This window comes from Salvelinus fontinalis, chromosome 15 (assembly GCF_029448725.1).
Source record: "Salvelinus fontinalis isolate EN_2023a chromosome 15, ASM2944872v1, whole genome shotgun sequence".
NCBI classification, from domain to species: domain Eukaryota; kingdom Metazoa; phylum Chordata; class Actinopteri; order Salmoniformes; family Salmonidae; genus Salvelinus; species Salvelinus fontinalis.
The window spans coordinates 41,750,254-41,767,433 of record NC_074679.1 but is presented as its reverse complement, the minus strand read 5'-3'; positions in this window follow the sequence as shown (position 1 = coordinate 41,767,433).

The following is a 17,180-nucleotide window of genomic DNA, read 5'->3' as shown; positions in this document are numbered from 1 at the left end:
CATGACATCATTGTGGATGACTACAGACTGGAGACATGACAACATAGTGGAGGCCTACCTCATGGAGACCTACTGACTATAAACATGACAACATAGTGGAGGCCTACAGACTGGAGACATGACAACATAGTGGAGGCCTACAGACTGGAGACATTATAAACATAATGGAGGATTACAGACCGGAGACATGACATCATTGTGGATGACTACAGACTGGAGACATGACAACATAGTGGTGGCCGACAGACTGGAGACATGACATCATAGTGGAGGCCTACCTCATGTAGACCTACTGACTATAAACATGACAACATAGTGGAGGCCGACAGACTGGAGACATGACATCATAGTGGAGGCCGACAGACTGGAGACATGACAACATAGTGGAGGCCGACAGACTGGAGACATGACAACATAGTGGAGGCCGACAGACTGGAGACATGACATCATAGTGGAGACCTACAGACTGGAGACATGACAACATAGTGGAGGCCTACCTCATGGAGACCTACTGACTATAAACATGACAACATAGTGGAGGCCTACAGACTGGAGACATTATAAACATAATGGAGGATTACAGACCGGAGACATGACATCATTGTGGATGACTACAGACTGGAGACATGACAACATAGTGGTGGCCGACAGACTGGAGACATGTCAAGATAGTGGAGGCCGACAGACTGGAGACATGACATCATAGTGGAGACCTACAGACTGGAGACATGACAACATAGTGGAGGCCTACCTCATGGAGACCTACTGACTATAAACATGACAACATAGTGGAGGCCTACAGACTGGAGACATTATAAACATAATGGAGGATTACAGACCGGAGACATGACATCATTGTGGATGACTACAGACTGGAGACATGACAACATAGTGGTGGCCGACAGACTGGAGACATGTCAAGATAGTGGAGGCCGACAGACTGGAGACATTACAACATAGCGGAGAACTACAGACTGGAGACATGACATCATAGTGGAGGCCTACCTCATGGAGACCTACTGACTATAAACATGACAACATAGTGGAGGCCTACAGACTGGAGACATGACATCATAGTGGAGGCCGACAGACTGGAGACATGACATCATAGTGGAGGCCTATAGACTAGAGACATGACATCATAGTGGAGGCCTATAGACTGGAGACATGACATCATAGTGGAGGCCTACCTCATGGAGACCTACTGACTATAAACATGACAACATAGTGGAGGCCTACAGACTGGAGACATGACAACATAGTGGTGGCCGACAGACTGGAGACATGTCAAGATAGTGGAGGCCGACAGACTGGAGACATTACAACATAGCGGAGAACTACAGACTGGAGACATGACATCATAGTGGAGGCCGACAGACTGGAGACATGACATCATAGTGGAGGCCGACAGACTGGAGACATGACAATATAGTGGAGACCTACAGACTAGAGACATGACATCATAGTGGAGGCCGACAGACTGGAGACATGACATCATAGTGGAGGCCGACAGACTGGAGACATGACATCATAGTGGAGGCCGACAGACTGGAGACATGACATCATAGTGGAGTCCTACAGACTGGAGACATTACAACATAAAGAAGGATTACAGACTGGAGACATGACATCATTGTGGATGCCTACAGACTGGAAACATGACAACATAGTGGAATTCTACAGACTGGAGACATGACACCATAGTGGAGGCCGACAGACTGGAGACATGACAACATAGTGGAGGCCGACAGACTGGAGACATGACAATATAATGGAGGCTTACAGACTGGAGACATGAAAACATAGTGGAGGCCGACAGACTGGAGACATGACATCATAGTGGAGGCCGACAGACTGGAGACATGACATCATAGTGGAGGCCGACAGACTGGAGACATGACAACATTGTGGAGGCCGACAGACTGGAGACATGACATCATAGTGGAGGCCTACAGACTGGAGACATGACAATATAGTGGAGGCCGACAGACTGGAGACATGACAACATAGTGGAGTCCTACAGACTTGTGACATGACAACACAGTGGAGGCCGACAGACTGGAGACATGACATCATAGTGGAGGCCTACAGACTGGAGACATGACAATATAGTGGAGGCCGACAGACTGGAGACATGACAATATAGTGGAGACCTACAGACTGGAGAGGGAGACACGAAGAGAGAGAGACTCAAAGACACACAATGAGAGAGCGAGGCACAAAGAGAGAGAGAAGGGTTGAGAGAGCAAGGAAGAGAGAGAGAGAGAGAGACAGACAAAGAGGCAAAGAGAGAGAGAGAGACAAAGAGACAAAAAAGAGAGAGAGAGACACAAAGAGAGAGAGAGGCACAAAGAGAGAGAGAAGGGTTGAGAGATCAAGAAAGAGAGAGAGAGAGACAGACAGAGGCAAAGAGAGAGAGAGAAAGACAAAGAGACAAAAAAAGATAGAGCGACACAAAGAGACAGAGAGAGAAGGTTTGAGAGAGAAGGGCAAAGCAACAAGGGCCTTCTATGCCATCAAAAGGAACCTAAAATTCGACATACCAATTAAGATCTGGCTAAAAATACTTTTGTCAGTTATAGAACCTTTATGGTTGTGAGGTCTGGGGTCCACTCACCAACCAAGAATTCACAATATGGGACAAACACCAAATTGAGACTGCATGCAGAATTCTGCCAAAATATCTTCCGTGTACAACGGAAAACACCAAATAATGCATGCAGAGCAGAATTAGGCTGGTTCCCGCTAATTCTACAACCACCTAAAGGGAAGCGATTCCCAAACCTTCCATAACAAAGTCATCACCTACAGAGAGATGAACATGGAGAAGAGTCCCCTAAGCAAGCTGGTCCTGGGGCTCTGTTCACAAACAGATCCCACAGAGCCCCAGTACAGCAACCCAACCAAATCATGAGAAAACAAAAAGATAATTACACATTTGAAAGAATCAACAAACAACAGAGCAAACTAGAATACTATTTGGCCCTAAACAGAGAGTACACAGTGGCAGAATACCTGACCACTGCGACTGACCCAAATATATGTAAAGCTTTGACTATGTACAGACTCGGTGAGCGTAGCCTTGCTATTGAGAAAGACCGCCGTAGGCAGACCTGGCTCGGCTCTCAAGAGAAGACAGGCTATGTGCACTCTGCCCACAAAAGGAGGTGGAATCTGAGCTGCACTTCCTAACCTCCTGCCAAATGTATGATCATATTAGAGACACATTTTTCCCTCAGATTATACAGACCCACAAGAATTCGAAAAAACAAACCCAATTTTGATGAACTCCCATATTAATTGAGTGAAATACCACAGTGTTCTATCACAGCAGCAAGATTTGTGACCTGTTGCCACAAGAAAAGGGTAGCCAGTGAAGAACAAACACCATTGTAAATACAATCCATATTATGTTTATTGATTTTGCCATTTTGTACTTTAACTATTTGCCCATAATATGACATTTGAAATGTATTTATTATTTTGGAATTTTTGTGAGTGTAATGTTTACTGTTTTTATTGTTTATTTCACTTTTGTTTATTATCTATTTCACTTGGTTTGGCAATGTGTTTCCCATGCCAATAAAGCCCTTACATTGAAATCGAATTGAATTGAGAAGGGGTGTGTGAGAGAGAGAGAGAGAGAGAGAGAGAGAGAGAGAGAGAGAGAGAGAGAGAGAGAGACAGAGAGAGACAGAGAGAGAGAGAGAGAGAGAGAGAGAGAGAGACAGAGAGAGACAGAGAGAGACAGAGAGAGACAGAGAGAGACAGAGAGAGACAGAGAGAGACAGAGAGAGACAGAGAGAGACAGAGAGAGACAGAGAGAGAGAGAATGGGAGAGAAAAAAGGTTGAGAGAAAGCGAGAGTTCTGTGGGTTGTTTGAGAGAAGGGGAGATGTTACAGTTTGGAGAATCAATAGTTTTGTGTTTGGCGTTTGTTCAGACATGCTTTCCAGGTCTGCTGATGATGATGTTTGTGGAAACACATCACAAATGTATTTCTGTTCTAGTGCTGCCAAATATTCTCCCTGTATAATAAGTGAGCACACACAAACACACATTCCTGAAATTGTCTCGTCAGCTGTCAGTGGTTCTGCAGCATGTGACATCTTGGTTTATAACCAAATACAACAACCCGCGCCAGGAAAGGTCTACAAGGTCTCTTTTCAGGATTACAGGGTGTGGAGCAGACTTGGCTATGGATAATTGGCTAAATGAACAACTTGTTGCTCTCTATCTCTTAGGAGAACAGAGGTGGCGGACATGGAACAAAGCCCTTTGTCTCCTTTCATCCCCTAGCTACCTGGTCCTAGATTAAACACCCTACCAACTATCACAGAAGAAAGACCCAGGCCCGGAAGGTCTCAGTAGTGTGAGTGGGTGTGCGTACGATTGTATGGTAACATCCATGGAAACGGCTGAGTGTGGTTCCTACTGAGTTTACCAAGCCTCTCGGTTGGCTTCAATACCTCCGGGGTCGAAGCTGACATATGGAATTGTTTTAAGATGTTCACACTACGGATCATTTAGCTATTTGATATTGAATATTAGGACTCCTGTAGGTAGAAAAAATATACAGTTGAAGTCGAAAGTTTACATACACTTAGGTTGGAGTTATTAAAACTAGCTTTCCAACCACTCCACAAATTTCTTGTTAACAAACATAGTTTTGGCAAGTCGGTTAGTACATCTACTTTGTGCATGACTCGAGTAATTTTTCCAACAATTGTTTTACGGACAGATTATTTTCACTTATAATTCGGCGATGTCATTTACAAAATAGCCTCCAACACTACTCGGCAAACTGTATGCAGTCTATCACAGTGCCATCCATTTTGTCACCAAAGCCCCGTATACTACCCACCATTGCGACCTGTATGTTCTCGTTGGCTGGTCCTCGCTACATATACGCCGCCAAACCCACTGGCTCCAGGTCATCTATAAGTCTTTGCTAGGTAAAGCTCTGCCTTATCTCAGCTCACTGGTCACCATAGCAACACCCACGTGTAGCACGCGATCCAGCAGGTACATTTCACTGGTCATCCCCAAGCCAACACCTCTTTGGCCGCCTTTCCTTCCAGTTCTCTGCTTCCAGTGACTGGAACAAATTGCAAAAACCACTGAAGTTGGAGACTTATATCTCCCTCACTAACTTCAAGCATCGGCTGTCAGTGTTACGTGCCTCCTTGAAGGAGGGAGGTGCAGGAATCAGGAGAGCAAAGAAGTCCCAGTGGCACAATAGTTTATTCAGAAGTCCCAACTCAACAACATGGGGGGAATACGCCCAAACGAGGTCGCCACACACAGGGAAATAAACGCTACACACGGAGGAGAAACCTCTACTCCTAAACACATACCAAAACGGTACAACTGCCGTGTGAAAGAAAACCCTGTGGTGCAGACACGCACCCCTAACCAAGTAACCACAGCAAACAATCCCACACAAAGACTAGCAGGCAGCAGAGGTATATAAACCCACCAAAATCAACTAATAGAACACAGGTGTAAACAATATAGACAGACACAAACGGAAAGGAAAAATGAATCGTGGCAGCTAGTAGGCCGGCGACGACGACCGCTGAGCACCGCCCGAACAGGGAGAGGAGCCACCTTCGGTGGAAGTCGTGACAGTCAGAGCAGCTTACTGATCGGTGTAGCTGTACACAGCCCATCTGTAAATAGCCAGTCCAATTTACCTCATCCCAATATTTGTTTTTTTCTGCTCTTTTGCAGAGCAGTATTTCCACTTGCACATCCTCATCTGCACATCTATCACTCCAGTGTTAATTGCTAAATTGTAATTACTTCGCCACTGTGGCCTATTTATTGCCTTACCTCCTTACTTAATTTGCAAACAATGTATACATATTGACTGCATTGACTGTTATTGACTGCACGCTGCTTTATCCCATGTGTCACTCTGTGTTGTTGTTTTTGTCGCACTGCTTTGCTTTATCTTGGCCAGGTCACAGTTGTAAATGAGAACTTGTTCTCAACTGGCCTACCTGGTTAAATAAAGGTGAAATACATTTTTTTATATATATTAGTAGTGGTTTCTTTGCAGCAATTTGGCCACGAAGGCCTGATTCACACAGTCTCTTCTGAACAGTTGATGTTGAGATGTGTCTTTTACTTGAACTCTGTGAAGCATTTATTTGACCTGCAATTTCTGAGGCTGGTAACTCTAATGAACTAATCTTCAGACGGTTTTTGCGACTGCCCTTGAAGAAACGTTTCAAGTTCTTAAAATTTTCCGGATTGATTGACCTTCATGTTTTAAAGCAATGATGGACTGTCGTTTCTCTTTGCTTATTTGACCTGTTCTTTCCATAATATGGACATGTTCTTTTACCAAATAGGGCTATCTTCTGTATACCAACCCTACCTTGTCACAACACAACTGATTGGCTCAAACGCATTAAGAAGGAAAGAAATTCCACAAATTAACTTTTAACAAGGCACAGCTGTTAATTGAAACACATTCCAGGTGACAACCTCATGAAGCTGGTTAAGAGAATGCCAAGAGTGTGCAAAGCTTTCATCAAGGCAAAGGGTGGCTACTTTGAAGAATCTCAAATATCAAAATATTTTGATTTGTTTAACACTTTTTTGGTTACTAAATGATTCCATATGTGTTATTTCATAGTTTTGATGTCTTCATTATAATTCTACAATGTAGAAAATAGTCAAAAGAAAGACAAACCCTTGAATGAGTAGGTGTCCAAACCTTTGACTGGTACTGTGTTCTCTCACGCACGCACGCACGCACGCACGCACACGCACACGCACACGCACACACACACACACACACACACACACACACACACACACACACACACACACACACACACACACAATTACCAAAAGTATGTGGCGACACCTATCGTCAAACATGTCATTCCAAAATCATGTGCATTAATATGGAGTTGGGCTCCCCTTTTTGCTATAACAGCCTCCACTCTTCTGGAAATGCTTTCCACTAGATGTTGGAACATTGCTGTGGGGACTTGGTTCCATTCAGCCACAAGAGTATTAGTGAGGTCAAGTACGGATGTTGGGCAATTAGGCCTGGCTCGCAGTCGTCATTCCAATTCATCTTAAAGGTGTACGATGAGGTTGAGGTTAGGGCTCTGTGCAGACCAGTAAAGTTCTTCCACACCAATGTCAACAAACCGTTTCTGTATGGACGTCGCTTTGTGCACAGGGGCATTGTCATGCTGAAACAGAAAAGGGCCTTCCCCAAACTGTTGCCACAAAGTTGGAAGCACAGAATCGTCTAGAATGTCATTGTATGCTGTAGCGTTGAGATTTCCCTTCACTGGAACTAAGGTGCCTAGCCCGAACCATGAAAAACAGCCCCAGACCCTTATTCCTCCTCCACCAAACTTTACAGTTGGCACTATGCATTGGAGCAGGTAGTGTTCTCCTGGCATCCGCCAAACCCAGATTCGTCCGTTGGACTGCCAGATGGTGAAACGTGATTCATCACTCCATAGAACGCGTTTCCACTGCTCCAGAGTCCAATTGATGTGAGCTTTACACCACTGCTGCCGACACTTGGCATTGCGCATGGTGATCTTATGCTTGTGTGCAGCTCGGCCATGGAAAACCATTTCATGAATCTCCCCACGAACAGTTATTGTCCTGACGTTGCTTCCAGAGGCAGTTTGGAACGTGGTACTGAATCACTTTCCAATAATACCATTAGAATACCTTTGGAACGTGACATGGTAAATTTCAGAATTCCTATAAATTGTGTAAATGTTTAAAGCTGTGGCGTCGAGCAGGCGGTATTATCCTTGGACTGTGTTCTGATTCTACAGTCTCTCACTACCACAGATACTCCCTAAACTGCAGGATTAATGTATCCTTAAAAAGTAGGTAATTACTGCCGCCTTGTTAATGGTTTTGAATTGGTCTCGGCTTTCGACTGTACACAGAGTAGGCTATCTAATGGTTGTGGTTCATTTGATTCTTTCTGACCTGTCTGACCTGTGTGTCAGGGGTGAACTACATCTCTGGTAGTGTAAGGACTCACTGTGATGAGAACTCACTGTGGGGATTACGCCTGAAGTTCATGAAAAACAAAAATTACCCTGCTAAAGTAGTATGGGACCGTTCAGGAATTGAACATGAGTTATTTGTATGCAAAAACACCCTGGGCTGGATTCAATCCGTTCTGGCGAAGTTCTGCGTTGTAGCGCAGTTGAAATGTTCAGTTAATTTTCGGTAGAGCCGACATATGCAGCATTTACCATAATTGCAGTCTCCGCTAATGCGAGAACATTGCCTTTAAATGTCAATCAGGTTACAACGTAGAACATTGGCGATATGGATTGATTCCAGCCCCCTGGATTCAATCCACTGAGTTTAAGCCTAGGCATTAACCCAAGTCTTCAGGTTTTAGACAGTTCAGTTCCACTAGTCATGGAATACTCAACATGTTTTCAAGTTGTACAGTTAATAGCCTGTGAATAGCCTGCGTTTTCCTGGTGGTGGTAGAATACTTTCCATTCCAGGTGTGGAATGCATTATCCCTGTGTGTGTGTGTGTGTGTGTGTGTGTAAGGTGTTTCAACAGAAGGCAGCTCCCTCATGAATCGTTGTAGGTGTTGCCAGACATTTGGAGTGGATTATCCATTGCGGCTAGATGAACCAACACACACAAACACACACACACGGCAGGGCAACAGGAAAAGCAGGTTTTCGTCGGACATAAAGCCAATGTGGGCATCCAAGGTAGTAGAACACTCTGCTCTCTTCCAGAGAGATCCGAAGGCTTCAGGGATTCACAAGGGGCCAAGATGTGAGAGAGAAACTAGTTTGGTTGTGCTGAGAGGAGACAAAATCCCTGGCTCCATTTCAACCTTCCTCTTCCACCCTAGTTGCAAGTCGAAGTGAAGTATCCATCATATTGCTTTCAGACACTCTCAGATCTGTGTACACTGAAGGGGAAGAGACTTGTGTCTTGTCGGTAGGTAGGTGTGTATGTGTGTGTGTCAATGTATGTGTATGTGTGTGTGTGTGTGTGTGTGTATGTGTGTGTGTATACGTGGATGTTTGCTTTATGCTGTAAGGTTACAGTAATGGAATGCCCTCACAATAGTATTTACATTGCCCTTTGCGTCATTGTGGGGTTAAGTGGAAAGTGGTGTGTATGTGCATATATCATAGACTGTAAAAAGAAATGTGGACGAAGCCATCGATGACATCACCCTATTGTTTCCTAGAGAATGCTTAGTGGAGGATCAGGAAGTGTTATTTCAGTGTGTCGCCATTTTGCTACAGGGAGGAATTATTGAAAACAATGCAAGACCAATTTGAGCTACTCTATGAAGTGACGTTACAGGCTAGCTCAGTGCTTTTTTAAATTTAACCTTTATTTAACTAGGAGGTCATGGAGTATCAGAAGAACACCATCCCAACCGTGAAGCACGGGGGTGGCAGCATCATGTTGTGGGAGTGCTTTGCTGCAGGAGGGACTGGTGCAAAAAGATGGCATCATGAGGAAAGAAATGTGTGGATATATTGAAGCAACATCTCAAGACATCAGTCAGGAAGTTAAAGCTTGGTCGCAAATGGGTCTTCCAAAATGGACAATGAACCCAAGCATACTTCCAAAGTTGTGGCAAAATGTCTTAAGGACGACAACAGTCAAGGTCTTGGAGTAGCCATCACAAAGCCCTGACTTCAATCCTATAGAAAAGTTTTGGGCAGAACTGATAAAGTGTGTGCGAGCAAAGAGGCCTACAAACCTGACTCAGTTACACCAGCTCTGTCAGGAGAAATGGGCCATAATTCATCAAACTTATTGTGGGATGCTTGTTGAAGGCTATCCAAAACATTTGACCCAAGTTAAACAATTTAAAGGCAATGCTACCAAATACTAATTGAGTGCATGTAAACTTCTGACCCACTGGGAATGTGATGAAAGAAATAAAAGCTTAAATAAATAAATCATTCCCTCTACTATTATTCTGACATTTCACATTCTTAAAATAAAGTGTTGATCCTAGCTGACCTAAGATAGGGAATTTTTACTAGGATTAAATGTCGGGAATTGTGAAAAACTGAGTTTAAATGTATTTGGCTAAGATGTATGTAAACTTCTGATTTCAACTGTATAAACACCAGTGATAATAAGCGACACCTGGAGGGGGTGGAGACAATCACAAGACAGGTGAAACAGATCAGGGTGTGACAATAACCCCCCTCTAGGGGCGCCACCTGGCGTCCTACCTGGGCAAATACCTGGTTGACCGGGGTGTCGGTGGTGGAAGTCGGCGATGAGTTCTGGATCCAGGATGTCTCTAGCAGGAACCCAGGAACTCTCCTCCGGGCCGTAAACCTCCCAGTCAAGCAGGTACTGGAAACCCCTGCTCCGTGGTCAAACACCCAGGAGACGTCTCATCGTGTATGCCGGATGGCCACCAATTACACGGGGTGGGCCCGGAGACAGAAGACAAAGGACTGTTAGACACGGGCTTAATCCTAGACATGTGGAACGTAGGGTGAATACGGAGGGTACGGGGTAATGGACAGCAGTGGAGCTAAGGACTGTAGAGATGGGAAACGGACCAATGAAACGAGGGGACTGTTTGCGGGACTGTACCCGAAAGGGCAGGTTCCATGTAGACAGCCATACCCTCTGCCCATTGCGGAGTCCAGCGGCGGTCCGTTTGTTGAAGATACCTGGAGTTGGTCTTGAGAAAAGTTACCCGAGCTCTTCTCCTGGTACGTCAACACCGGCGGACGAACCTCTAGGCCGAGGGTACGTTGACTTCCGGTTCTTGTTCTGGGAAGAGTGGAGGTTGATACCCCGCACTCAAACGGGGAGAGTCCCGTGGCTGAACAGGGCAGGGTGTTCCAGGCATACTCCACCCAGACAAGTCTCCAGGTCCTGGTTAGCTCGCTCAGACTGGCCGTTCGACTTGGGATGGAACCCGGAGGATATGCTGACCCGACGCCCTAATAAGGGTGCAGAACGCCTTCCAGAACAGACACGAGAACTGAGGACCCCGAGTTCATGGATCCTGAAGACATGCTGTCCCATGAGCTGGGCCATTTCCTTGAAGTTTGGGAAGAGGGATGAAATGAGCGGCTTTTGAGAATCGATCCACCACCACTGTCAGAATGACAGTGTTGCCATCAGATTGTCACTGGAAGCCCAGTGACAAAGTCCAGAGAGATATGAGACCAGGGATGACGAGGGACCGGTAGTGGCTGAAGAAGGCCAGAAGGAGCTTGCCGTGGAGTCTTGTTATGAGCACACACTGTGCATGCGGTGACGAATGCAGAGATGTCAGGAACCATTGTGGGCCACCAGAAACATTGTCGTAAGAATGCTAGGGTACGGCGGGAACCGGGATGACCAGTCAGCCTGGAGGAATGAGCCCATTCCAGGACCGGACTGAGTTAGGGACAAACAGCCGGTAAGCTGTGCCCCTTTCACGTCCAGGCTGGGAACGTTGTGCCTTGCAAACCTGGGTCTCAAAAACACAACCCACTGAGGCTGCAAGGCATGAGGTAGGGAGAATAGTTTCGGAGACTGAGGGTTTGGCAGAGGAACTGTAAGGTGGGAGAGGGCGTCAGGCATCACATTATTGGACCCTGGGTGGTAAGAAATGGTGAAGTTAAATCTTGTAAACAGGAGAGCCCGCCGGGCCAGCCTGGAGTTAAGGCGCTTTGCTGTATGGAGATATTCCACATTTTTATGGTCGGTCCAGACCAGGAATGGCTGTTCAGCGCCTTCCAGCCAGTGCCTTCACTTCCAACGCCGTCTTGACCGCCAGGAGTTCTCGGTTGCCTACATCGTAGTTCCTCTCTGCAGGATTGAGACGATGGGACAGAAAGGCACAGGGATGAAGCTTTTGGTTCTGGGCAGATCGCTGGGATAGGATGGCCCCCAGTCCATCAGAAGCATCTACCTCTACCACAAATTGACGGGACGGATCCGGATGGGTGCTGTAGTGAACCAATGCTTCGTGTCCACAAAGGCTCTGCCGACAGCTGGAGACCATGTGAACGGTACTTTGGGAGAGGTGAGTGCAGAGAGGGGGGCCCGCCAGGGTGCTGTATCCCCGAATGAAACGGCGGTAGAAGTTAGCAAAACCCAGGAAACGTTGCAACTGCACCCTGGACGTAGGTTGAGGCCAATCCACCACTGCTTTCACCTTTCCAGGATCCATCTGGACATTTCCCTCAGTAATGACATATCCCAGAAAGGAGATTGTAGAGCGGTAGAACTCACTCCTCGGCTTTCACAAACAATTGGTTCTCCAAGAGGCGCTGAAGCCCGGAAGACAGCAGTGAGACAATCACAAGACAGGTGAAACAGATCAGGGTCTGACACCTTAGTTTGCTCAATAAACAAGATGTTCCGATGATAATACCCACCAGAGTGCGAAATCGTCTTGAAAAATGTTGGACTAAAAGATGTTAGGGAATGGTAAACTGGTTGGGGATGATGGTTGCAATTGAGATCAGCTGTGCGAGTGATTTTAGTGCATATTGATGGCTTAATGAGAGATTTGAAGGCAATAATCTAGTTGCCATCTCAGTGGTTGCAATTGGCCTGTAAACTATCAAAATATCAGAAAAACACCCCAAACGAACTGGCAAAAATCTCACAAAAAATCTCAAAGTTTCAACTTGAGTCACAAGTTCATTACCCCCACTTTAAAAGATGTTTAGGCTGGCCATCCACGAGATTCACAGAGGTTTCCTTGAGATTTATGCTAGCTGAAGTGCAGATAGTGTGTGTGAGAGAGGGTGCCTCCCTGAGGTATGCACACATAAGTGGCCTGGCTTTTGACGGGTGTTTACATGGAACCCAGATGACCCACCACGCTTAGGAGGGGGTTGTGTGTTTTTAAGGTAGGGAGTATGATGTCTTCATTAAGCTCATGTCAGTCAACAAGGTTTGCCGGTGGTCATGTTGAGTGCACACACATAACAGAAGAAAGCTGTCAGAAACGGAAAGGTACTATTTGAAGTTCTCTAAGAAAAAATGCTAGGTGTTCTATCGCAAAACATTTTGCCAGGTTTTGCAACAGTATGCCCTAATGAAAACAACCTAGGGTTTAGCAACTTTGGCATACGAAATTGATAGCCAAACAGAATAACAACGTCAGCACTATAACTTGAAAGTAAATTCTCCCTGCCTGTCTCCTGTCTGTGTGTGCAGAACAGAAGTGTTGTTCTGGCCCCTGCCTGGTTCTCTCTAGGCATTCAGCCATGAGGATGTGTCAGCGACAACCAACAAGACTGGAGCCTGCTGGGCAGAGGCTAAACGCCATCTGAAGATGGATGACTCCCTCCGTTTCTGTCCCTCTTTGCCATCATCCTTCCTCCATCGCTCTTACCTCATTTGTTTATCTTTTCCTTCCTTCCATCTCTATTTTCATTCCTTTCTCCTATCTCTCTCCCCCTAAGTCACTTAGAGGTGATGGTGTGACTTGGGAACATGGTCCTGAATTCCCTCGGCATTCTCTGCTGTCAGCGACATGGTCAAGAGACCAATAGTGTTTGTTACACTGTCTCAGTGATAGATAGATAGAGATAGAGATAGAGATAGAGATAGAGATAGAGATAGAGAGAGAGAGAGAGAGAGAGAGAGAGAGAGAGAGAGAGACACACACACACACAGGTCAAAGGTCTTGTTAGTACCAAACCATCCGTAAATGGTCACAGTCAGACAAACACAATGATACTCTCCTAACAACACACAGACCCTGAAATAGCCTCCACACACCATGAGACACACACACAATCATCACAATCATAAATTAAAAAGAGATTACATTGGCGCCACCTCCAACGGATGAATAATAGGAGTGTGTGTTTGCCTGCCTGCCTGCCTGCGTGCGTGCGTGCGTGCGTGCGTGTGTGTGTGTGTGAGTTTGCATGCATGTCTAGCCTGTATCTGAGTTGGGATTCAGGCTGAATATCTATTTGCAGTAGTCTTGCCAGGGTACGCAGATGAGAAATTCCAACATGGCTGAATATCTGTGTGGTTTTCCTTCTGGCCTCCAGGCCCAGGGCTTTTGGATCTGCCCAGACCCAGCAGCTCTCTTTGTCTGGCAACCAGAAAAAGGGACTTTTAAGGACACCGTCTTCCTCTCTCTCTCTTTCTTTAATTGGATTTCTTTCTTTCACTGAGGGCAGAATCGGACTTAGGAATTCATGCCTTTCCTACGCACGCCTTTCTTATGCACTTCTCAGTATTTAGTATCCAGACTTACCTTATTTCAGTCATGTAACACACTCTGCAGGTTTGGCTACATTGCTCGTTCTGAATACATTTCGTTCAACCTCTGAAAACCCTCCCACTTGCTGGTGAACAGATTTTCACTTGAAGTTTTCATTCAATAGGGTTTACAAGACATTTTTCTTAAGCCATCCCTATAAATACAGTGTACCTTTTAGTTAAATTTTTGTCTGAATACTAGAATATATCGAGAGAACGGGTTCAGAATAGTAGGGATCAATGAAAGAAAGCCATCCAATATTAGTCTCTGTTTTACCATCAATTTGTAGATTTAAAAATACTTTGATCTTGTAGATTATTTAGGTTTAGGAAAGTATTTATCAGTAATAAAAAACAGGTTTGGAGAGCCTTTACGCACAAAAAAAGAAAAAGGTGTTTTGGTTCATTCTGAAAATTGCCACATTCAGTTACTCAACCCATGGTAATGTTGGAAGATACGTTTACATAGAATTACAGTACCAGTCAAAAGTTTGGACACCCCTACTCATTCAAGGGCTTTTCTCTATTTTTACAATGTTCTATATTATAGAATAATAGTCAAGACATCAAAACTATGAAATAACACCTATGAAATCATGTAGTAACCAAAGAAGTGTTAAACAAATCAAAACATATTTTAGATTTTAGATTCTTCAAAGTAGCCACCTTTAGATTAGATACAATTTTATTGTCATTGAACAAGTACAAGTACAGTACAATGAAATGCAGTTAGCATCTAACCAGAAGTGCAAATAAAAGAGTACAAAAAATGTACAAGTGAAACTATTTAGTACAATGTATATTGTTAAGTGGGATGCATAAATGTGCAATGAAGGCAAATGGCAAGTACAAATGGCAAGTCTAAATGTGCAATGAAGGCAAATTGAAAGTGCAAGGAGGCATGCAACTGAAATACAGGGATAGCAGCAATGAGGTTACCGAGGTAGACATGTACAACTGAATAATGCCCTTAATCAGACTTTGCAAAGCAATATCAGAGTCCAGTAGTACCGTGAAGAGTGCAAAGAGAGTAGTGCAACAAGGTCCCTGAGAGGCAGTACTAAGCAGTGGGCGGGTGAATATGGCTAGTAGCTAGAAACTGTTCTTGAGCCTGCTAGTGCGGGAACGTAGAGACCTGTACCGCCTGCCTGATGGTAGGAGGGCAAACAGTTTGTGGCATGGATGTGAAGGGTCCCTGATGAAGGGTCCCGCTTGCCCTGGAGGTGTACGATGGCAGGGAGCTGGGCACCAGTGATGTGCTGGGCGGTTTTCATCACCCGTTGCAGGGCCTGCCGGTCGGCCACGGAGCATCCGCCAAACCACACTGTGGCGCAGTTAGTCAGAATGCTCTCGACCATACAGCGGTAAAAGTTCACCAGGATCTTGCGAGACATCCGGGCCTTCTTCAGCCTGCTCAAAACATACAGGCGCTGCTGCACCTTTTGACCAGGGTTGAGGTGTCGAGGGTCCAGGAGAGGTCCTCGGAGATGCAGACACCCAGGAATTTGAAGCTGGGCACACGCTCCACCTCAATGCCATCAATGAGAACTGGGGAGTGGCTGCAGCTTTTAGACTTCCTGTAATCCACAATGAGCTCCTTGGTTTTCTTTGCATTGAGGACCAGGTGGTTGTCAGAGCAGCATACAGCTAGGTGCTTGACCTCCTCCCTGTAGCCAACAAGTCATTGTCACTGATCAGGTCTACCACTGTGATGTCGTCTGCGAACTTGACGATGGTGTTGGAATGGTTTACAGGAACGCAGTCGTAGGTGAAGAGGGAGTACATGTGGGGGCTCAGCACGCAGCCCTGTGGCACACTGGTATTCAGGTTCAGGGTTGAGGAGGTGAAGTTGTCTAACCTGACAGACTGGGGTCTGTTGGTTAAGAAGTCCAAAGTCTAGTTACAGAGAGAGGGGCTGATCCCTAGGTAATGGAGTTTGGCGACAAGCCTAGAGGGAACGACCACATTCAATGCTGAGCTAAAGTCTTTAAACAGCATTATCACATAGGTGTTGGTTTTGTCCAGGTGGGTCAGGGCAGAGTGTAAAGCTGTGGAGATTGCGTCCTCTGTAGACCTAATCGGTCGGTAGGCAAACTGGTGGGGTTCCAGTGTTGGAGGGAGGCAGGACTTAAGGTAGGCTAAAACCAGTCTTTCGAAGCACTTCATGATCGTGGGGGTGAGTGCAACAGTCATTCAGGCATGATGCGGTCGACTGCTTCGGCACTGGCACAATGGTTGCGGTCTTAAAGCATGTGGGGACAACCGCCTGAGCCAGTGACAGGTAGAAAATGTCCTTGATGACGGCTATGCACACGCTTGGCATTCTCTCAACCAGCTTCACCTGGAATGGTTTTCCAACAGTCTTTATTGAGTTCCCACATATGCTGAGAACTTGTTGGCTGCTTTTCCTTCACTCTGCGGTCCAAACCATCTCAACTGGTTTGAGGTTGGGGGATTGTGGAGGCCAGGTCATCTGATGCTGCACTCCATCACTCTCCTTCTTGGTCAAATAGCCCTTACACAGCCTGGAGGTCCTGTGGAATAACAAATGATAGTCCCACTAGCGCAAACAAGATGGGAGGGCGTATCACTGCAGAATGCTGTGGTAGCCATGCTGGTTAAGTGTGCCTTGAATTCTAAATAAATCACAGACTGAGTCACCAGCAAAGCACCCCCACGCCATCACACGCATTTACGCACGCTTACTTGGATCGGAATCGGCCCCTAAGAAAATATGCTGATGAATCACTACAATCTGACTCCACTTAAAGTAAAAGTTGTCCACTACTCAGTGCCGTGCTATGATTTTAAACAGGCACTTAATTGACTGATTGAAGTCATTGAAGTTGTCTCGTGTCTCAAATTAGTTTTAGTTTTGATGAGTTAGTGATCCGCCTGTTGTCCTACAGTGGGGTGCTTTGGCTGTGAGACATG